At 60.7% G+C, this 7,634-nt stretch overlaps 1 protein-coding gene across 2 annotated transcripts in view; it reads left to right on the top strand.

Moving 5' to 3' along the window:
- The first annotated feature begins 305 nt into the window (after nt 1-305).
- The window catches only part of PAQR5 (progestin and adipoQ receptor family member 5), a 52,215-nt gene continuing 44,886 nt past the window's right edge, over nt 306-7,634 (top strand). For both annotated transcript variants that reach the window (XM_031440931.2, XM_031440932.2), the window contains exon 1: nt 306-413. The gene's annotated coding sequence lies outside the window, so the exon portion shown is untranslated. The remainder of the gene's footprint in view (nt 414-7,634) is intronic.

Genomic DNA, 7,634 nt, shown 5'->3' with positions numbered 1-7,634 from the left:
CTTCAGGGCAGGCTCGGTGGCCCAGGCCTCTGTCCCTGACAGTGGGCGCAGGGAGGTGAAGGGGCCCGTGCGCACCCCCTGCTCCGTCTGGGCGCCGGCTTCGCTCGCACTTCAGGCCGGCGGGGTGGGGGCCGTGGGGGTGGGGGTGGCGACCCCTGGAGGTCACGGGGTCCGGCGTGGGCGGCACGCGGTCAGGTGCAGGCCCCTCCCCCGCCCGCCCCGTCCGCCCCGCCCCGCCCCGCCCCGCGCGGGGCGGGTGGGCGGGGCTGCGGGGAGGCGCGCGAACCGCCCCGCCAGGTGCAGCGCCGGCCGGCCGTCTGGGGCCACCGCGGCGGGAGGAGAGTCCGGGGCTCCCAGCGCCCGCCGCGTCCCTGCGCCCTCTCGGCCGGACGCCCGGGACACTTGGAACCCAGGTAACCGAGGGCGGGACTGCCCCGCGGCGCGCGTCCTCCCGCCTCCCCGTCCGCGCGCACCCGGCCTCGGCGGCCGCCCCGGGCTCCCCGGAGCCGGCTGGCCGCTCCCCGGGCGGCGCCTGGAAAGTTTGCGCCGCGACGGCCGCGCCCCGGGTGGCGGTGAAACGCGGCCACTGTCGCCCACACGCCCTCCGCCCCGTGTCTTGCGGCGCCGGGAGCCGCTGCTGGTGCCACAAGACGGCTGCCTTGTCACTTTTCTCGTCTCTCCCTCTCCTGAGCGTTTGCGTCTCTGCCCCTCGGCCCCCAGTCCCTTAAAAAATCCTCAGATGGGGACCGCAGAGTTGGCCGTGTCTTAAGGGATGTTTACACTTGCGCTTCCCGCCTCCTCGGGCCAGATGTACGCTGGGAGGCTGGGCTGAGTCAGACAGGGTGAGGGGCAGGGGCGGGGAGCCGCCGGGCCGGTGAGGTGGGTGCCCAGCCCCCGTTCTGGGCTGCCTTATCTCCTGCCGGCCACAGCCCAGCGGGGCATCTTCGGCACCCCCAGCCCACCCCAAGGTGAGCGCCGGACAGAGGGTGGCCCCAGAGGCGGCTCAGCCGACAGTTGAATAGAGTGGGCTTCCTCCAGCCTGGGCGCTGGGGGGCTCAGCTGTGCGGAGGAAGGGGGTGAACGATGGTCTGGACGGAGCAGCAGAGAGAACGGATGGGGGGGTCAGTGGATCAGGAGAGCTGGCAGCACTCACATGGACACATCCCTGACTTCACCCCCCCACCCCCACCCCCACCGCCGTTAACCAGCGAGGTGGTGGGTCTCACTCCGTTGTCAGATGAGCGAAAAAGGAGGCTCCAAGAGGTTATGTAATTTGCTGGAGAAAAATGTGAAACTGGACCTCAAACCTCAGGCAGGTGGCTGGTTCTCCATTTTGCTGGGCCCCTGACTTAGCGGGGGTTCATTTCTTCTCCCCTCTCCCTTGAAGTTCTTCCGCTGAAAAGCGCACCTCCAGGAAAAAATAAAATCTGATCAGGGGTTTCTCCAAGAGGGCCAGCCCTTTGCTGAGCCGTGAGGACTGCAGGAGGCAGGGACCTGTTTTGCTCACGGCTGTAGCCATGGTACCTGGCACGGGGAAGGTGCCCCACAAGAATGGAATGAATTAACCTGAAATAGCAGAGACTTTCCAGTTGATGGATCTTTGCCCTTGGGGAACAGAAAGGGCACTCTGAAAAGCTGGACCAGAAAGGCACCCAACGCCATCACCGAGGGTCCTTGAAATCCTTACCCTCTTGGGGCAACTTAGTTGTTTTTCAAGCCAGGGAGCACAGCGTTGCCGCAGGTGCTGTTCCAGACAGCCAGGCCTTCACTTCACCCCCAGCCCACTTCTTGCCAGGCCTGGGAGAAGCAGAGGGGAGTGGGCTACATGCCCGGCTTGGCCCTGCTCTGGGTTGGAGGCAGAGGACCATTGGCCCATCTACACCAAAGTCTTACCCATCTCTCCAGGAAATCTTATTTGGAAACACTAATCTTCATTGCCTCCTCCCTCTCCTTACAAGTTCATGGGACGGCCATGCACTGAGCGAAGAGGACTTGCTTTTCTGAGCCTCAGTTTTCTTATCTGTAAAATGGGGACAGCAGAATCTTCATGGTTTTATGTGAGAATGAGTGGCCTAGAGGGCTCTGTAAGCTTCAAAGCAAACTAAGAGATGACTGTTATTTCCCCACGTGAATGTCCATTAGCCTGACCTCCCCGGTGGACTGTAAATTCCTCCTCAGGAGTGATCGCACAGCTGGGTATCCCTCTGAGAGCTGCCTCTTCCTGAGCACACCGCAGGTTCCCAGGAAGTACTGACTGGTCAAAAATCATCTCTAGAGGAAGAGAAATTGCTAAAACTGGCGAAAAAATCCCTCTCCCTGATCCCCATGTGAGGAGAGGGCACACTACACCATACAGGGGTGGGAGGAGTCCACGGTCCAAGGCCAGGAGCGAGTGGGAAGGCGGGGGCATGGGAGACTCCGTGGCAGTGCCCTGCAGACTTTTAACCTTATATTCCTTAGCAGACGTGGTGCCTGCTTTGGCCTGAGGACAGACCAGGACACTTCGAGTTGGCCATTCCTGTTCCTTGGAGGAGGCCTCTGAGAGCATAGCTGGTACTCAGGCCCCGGCAGGTCACCCCCTTTCCCGCCCCACTGGTCCCTGCACACACAGGGCCCCGCCCAGCTTCCTGCTGCCAGTTCCTAGCTCTTAACTGGAACCCCGCGGAATGAGAGCTCTCGGCCCAGAATCCCTCGGCTGGGACAAGCCTTCGCGTTCACACCCCTGCGCCCCTCCCTGCTTCACTTTCTTTAGCAGGTACCGCCGTCCAGCCTCCGTGTTCCACGTTTAAGTCTTGTTCATCGCGCGTCCTCCCTGTTAGAAGCTCTGCCCGCCGAGGGCAGGGCTCTCTGTCCGTGTCACTCCCTGCTCCACCCTCGGGGCCGGGGCAGGGCCCGGGGTGCGGTAGGCGCTTAGTTAGCGTTTGCTGAGTGAATGAACACGCCCAGCCTGCCCCTCCTTGCGGCACAGGCGGGGAGACTGAGGCCCAGAGCTGAGGACTGACCTCCTGAAGGCGGAGCTGGAGCTTGTCTTGACTGGACTTGGGGTCCTTCTGAGCTGGTCCCTGTCCCCTGCACCAGGTTGCTGGGGGTTCAGGAGCCACCTGGGCAAGAGCCTTCAGGCCGACTGCCTCCAGTTCCTCAGAGGGGCAGCGCCTCGGCCGAACGGACCGCGGTCCACGCAGGGGGAGCTGCGAGAGCCAGGGAGGGGCGCTCCCAGCCGGCCCCCCCCCCCGCCTCGTCCCCAAAGACACCTCCTAAGGCTGCTCTCCAAGGTGAGCGGTGCCTGTTAGTGGTGGAAACAGTGCCCTCTCCAGGCGGCCTTTCCAAATTCCCCGGGGCACCGTCCCTGGCGGTGGGGAGAGAGGTGGCGCTTCAGGTCAGCTGGGCCGAGGACAGCAAACTGGTCCGAGGAGGTCCGGCCAGAGCTGTGGGCCGGAAGAGGGAGGGCGGTACTCTGCCCAAAGCCCGGGCTCGGAGGCCTCTCTGAAGACTCTGATGAGTGGCGTCCTTGGAGGCCCCAAGAGCTTGACTTTCTGAGACACGTGTCTGGACGAGCAGGATGGAGATGGCGGTGGGGGAGCGGGTGGCGGGGGTAGAAGTTGGAACTTCCTCTGGGATAGAAAATATGGGAGACACAGCCACAAATCCAAGCGACTTCAGCCTGCCCTCCCCCCGTCATTCTTCTGGGCACCATTGTTTCTGCAAACAAAATTTGTTTGTTTTTGCTGGTGGCGGGGTGCGGGGGGGTGGTCATTAGGTTTATTTTAGCTTTATTTATTTATTTTAATGGAGGTACTGGGGATTGAACCCGGGACCTTGTGCTCTGAACTCTACCCTCCGCCACTCTGCAAAGAAGTTTTGTCTGTGTCCGGAGGCAAAGCTCCAGGCTCCGTGGAGTTGACTGGAGGGGAAGACCTGGCTCAGGAGGACCGGCTCCTGGAGTGCGTCCCCGGAGGCACCTCTCCGCCTCACTCCCGCTGCCGTGTGGACCCCGCCTTCTTTCCTGACCGCTGGGGGTGGGAGGGCTGCCTTTCTAATCACAGTAATAGGCGTTCAGTAGATGTTCCTAGGGGGCCAGGCCCCGGTCTAAGCACTTTACGTGCATTAGGTCATCCTTACAACAACCCTATGAAGCTGAAACTGTACCATCTTCATTTTACAGATGAGAAAACTGAGCCTCAGGAAGGTGGCATAGCTGCCCAAGATGACACTTGCAGGGAGAGGGCACCAGACTCAGCCTTAGCCTCCATGCCGTGCCGCCTCAGTCAGCCAAGGAGGCCACACTGGCAGGACGGAGACCTGGAGGCCACCCCTCACAGGGAAGCCGCTCCGCTGCGGGCCCACGTGTTGGACCACAGAGAGCTTTGGCTCTTTTTTCCCTTCTATTGATCCCCAGATCTTTTCCCATTGTCATTGTGTCTTGCCAGGTTCAGAGCTGGAATTGATGTTGGGGGAGGGACTCCAGAAGTTGGGCTGTGAAGGATGTGTAGGAGTTTACCAGCACATTGGGAAAACTGGTGAGGAAGGGGACTGTGCAGGTAGGGGGAACAATGATAATGCTTTGCCTGAAGAAATGAACCCATAATGGTGACTCCTCCTCTGTCTGAGGCCACTGAAGTTCCCCCTCCCCCATTTCTGCCTGTAGCCACTCTTTACCAGCTCCTTTCCTAGGGAGAGGGTGGGGCCCTGACCCGAGACAGAGCTCATGCATTCCTGTCCCTGGCTTCTCTTTATCGCCACCATCACGACAAGTCTGGTGCTTCCAGCAACAGTGGATGGAAAAGTACGCCTCTTGTGATGTGGTGTGAGTCAGCCCCTCGTAAATAATGGGGTTGCATCGTCAGCTCTGATGCCTGGACCTGTGCCCTAGTGTCTGGCTCATGGTGGGAAACATGGTGTTGGCTCCAGGGGGAAGAGGACAAGGGTGACTTCAGGTGTCATTTTGAAATTGTGCAGAATGGCAGCGAGGAGCCAGCAGGTGCGAGAGAGATACAATCATTTTTGGCAGCTAGGAGAAAAGCGCTCTCCCAAAGCGGTGACCGCACGTGTGCTTTCTGCCCGCGTCCTGCCTGCTAAGCCACGGTTTATCTTACAGGGTTGTCCTTACCCCTGGCCTGACCCCGGGTCAGGGCCAGCCCCAGAGAGCTCTGTGGAGACTTGCTGCCAATGGGCGTTTTGCCTGGACACACTGTAGCCTCTTAAGACATTCTTCCTCTTTGGTTATTTGGGAGCCCTGGGGTCGGGCTGACCCAGTGGGATTCGTTTGGAGCCACGGACCCAGCCATTGCGGATAGCTAGATCCCAGGGTCCTGAATCCGGCTACTCTGCCAGCCTGCCACCGGGCTTTGAGTCAGTCACTGAGGCCTTGGGAGCTGGTGTGGTGGGTGGGGAGCCCTGAATCTCACTCTGACACGATCTGACTTTGGCCCTGTCCCTTCCCAGGCCCAGTTTCCTCATCTGTAGGAGAGACAGCGTGGCTTAGATCAGGACTGTGTCATTTTGGACCAGGTGTGAATGCTGACGGGAGAGACTGGCTGGGGAGGGGTGACCCTGGCACGGGGGTCCCTGAGGAAGCGCGAGGGTGGGTTCCGGATTAGGACCAGGATCTGTGCAGTGCGCGGAGGGGCAGGTGGAAGGAGAGTGGCCATGCCGGGGGTGTTGGCGGCAGCAAGTTTCGGGGGTGAAGGCAGAGGGCTGAGTTTGTCCGGGATGGGGCTGTGTTAACAAGGTGGTGGTGTTTGAGGGCAGAAGGACTGTGCCCACGGGAGAGTGACCGCACGAGCCAGATGAGGGGAAGGGAGTGGATGGGGGTCCCCTGGTCTCTCAGACAGCGTGTGTCTGACTGAGCAAGCTAGCGGCCAGTGCTGTCTCCATCTCCCCTGCGATCAGACCCTACCCTCGGAACCCCTGCTTCTCTCACTCACACGCCAAACCAGTATCTCTTCTGCCCCGAACCAGCTCTGCGCTGGGTCCGGACAGCTGGAGGCAGCCCCGATGCCCCAGAGCTGCCGGAATTACTCAGACTAGCCAGGCCTAACCGGCCTCACTTTGCCTTTCCCAGGGGAACCCCGGTAAAGGCTCTGGCCTCAGGCCCTCCCCTCGCGCCTGCTTCTTGACCAAAGCCTAGAACCCCTCCCGTGGTCCCGTGTGCCACGATAGGCCCCTTCTCTTGGGAAATGCAAGTAATAAGTCCTTCTTTCAATGGCGTTAGCCTCTCCGTGTGCCATTCAGATGCCTCCATCAGTTACAGTCCTGGGGGTGCACTTGAGACAGCGGGGGCCCCGGGACAGGAACGGAGCGGGAGGGTGAGTAACCGCAGGCCCCTGGGAGGCTCCAGAGCCGTCCCTGTGTGAGTGGTTAAAGAAGCTGGCTCTCAGGGCCTGGAGAAGGGGGGTGGAAGGGCAGGAGCAGACTGGGAGGATGGGTGTATGGGGGCCGGGGGCGGGGGACCAGAATGGGGAGGCTGGAGAAAAATATACCATGGGGGGGGTGGGTCTGACCATGAACAGGGAAGGAGGGGGCCAGAGTGTCAGTGATGCAGGGTGAGTCCTGCACATGCTTCTTGAAAACAGTTTTTAAATTCTCAGGAATAATCTGACTTTGTGTTCACTCCCTTTGTGAGTTCAGGGTGGGGCTGGGAGTTGCAGGTGATGAGGGACCTAGAAATGACATGAATGTAACCAGGCTCCAGCATTCTGATGTCACGTTAACAAAACCTTTTCTTTGGGTGAACTCAGCGAGCTGCCTTCTCTCCCGACTTCCTGCCACCAGTCCCCGCGCCGGCACCCTCCTCCCACCGTTCCCGGCAGAGGTGTCCCCTCCTGCCCCACGTGAGCCCCCGCCACCGTGGTGCTTTCTGCCTCCCCCCGAAAGCCCCCTCCTTCCTCCCAGAGCCGCCTTCCCCCAGGATCAGATGCCCATCCCTGTCAGCTGGTGCCAACAGTGGCAGTTGATTTGAGAAAAGAATCAAAAAGTCCTCAAAACATGGAGAATAGAGCAGTGATGGTGGGAGGGTCGGCAGTGGCCTGGCTGTCTTGAGCTGGGGGATCTGGTCCACACGGCCTCGGATCACACAGAGTCGTGTGTGTGTGTGTGTGTGTGTGTGTGTGTGTGTGTGTGTGTGTGTGTGGTCATGCCGGCCTTCCTCCCAGTCCTCCGTGCTCAACGTCAGTAAACCCACTGGAAGTCCACCCACACACTTGGTAGTCACTCCTGCTGCCTTGCGGTTTTTCCTTCATTGTTGCCTGGAGAGTTATCTAGCTTTCTGAGAGTGGAATTTGCAGGGAAATAACCTCACATTCAGCTGGTGTTGACCCAGTTCCTCTGACCTCTGAACGGGGCTGGGCCGTGTGGGTCTTGCTTCCCCAGGAAGGACGGCGAGTCCCAGTTCTCCGCCGTGCTCTGCCACCCCAGATGCCAGAGCAGAGGATGAAGGGAGGCCAGCTGGGCAGAGCCGACGTCTGGAAGGAGGAGGGGCTTGAGCAGACCGCGGGTCTGGAAGAGACGGCCACCAGGAGGGCAGCTGTCCCGGGGGGAGGCTGAGCATGAGGCCCCTGGGGGGTGGGAGGAGGTGATGGCGGCCGGAGGGGGGCCACGGGTGAGCCCCTGAGAAGGGACGGGACAGGAGAGGTGTC

Source organism: Camelus dromedarius, chromosome 29 (assembly GCF_036321535.1).
Source record: "Camelus dromedarius isolate mCamDro1 chromosome 29, mCamDro1.pat, whole genome shotgun sequence".
NCBI classification, from domain to species: Eukaryota; Metazoa; Chordata; class Mammalia; order Artiodactyla; family Camelidae; genus Camelus; species Camelus dromedarius.
Note: the sequence above shows the minus strand (reverse complement) of the source record. Positions and strands in the feature narration are given on the sequence as shown.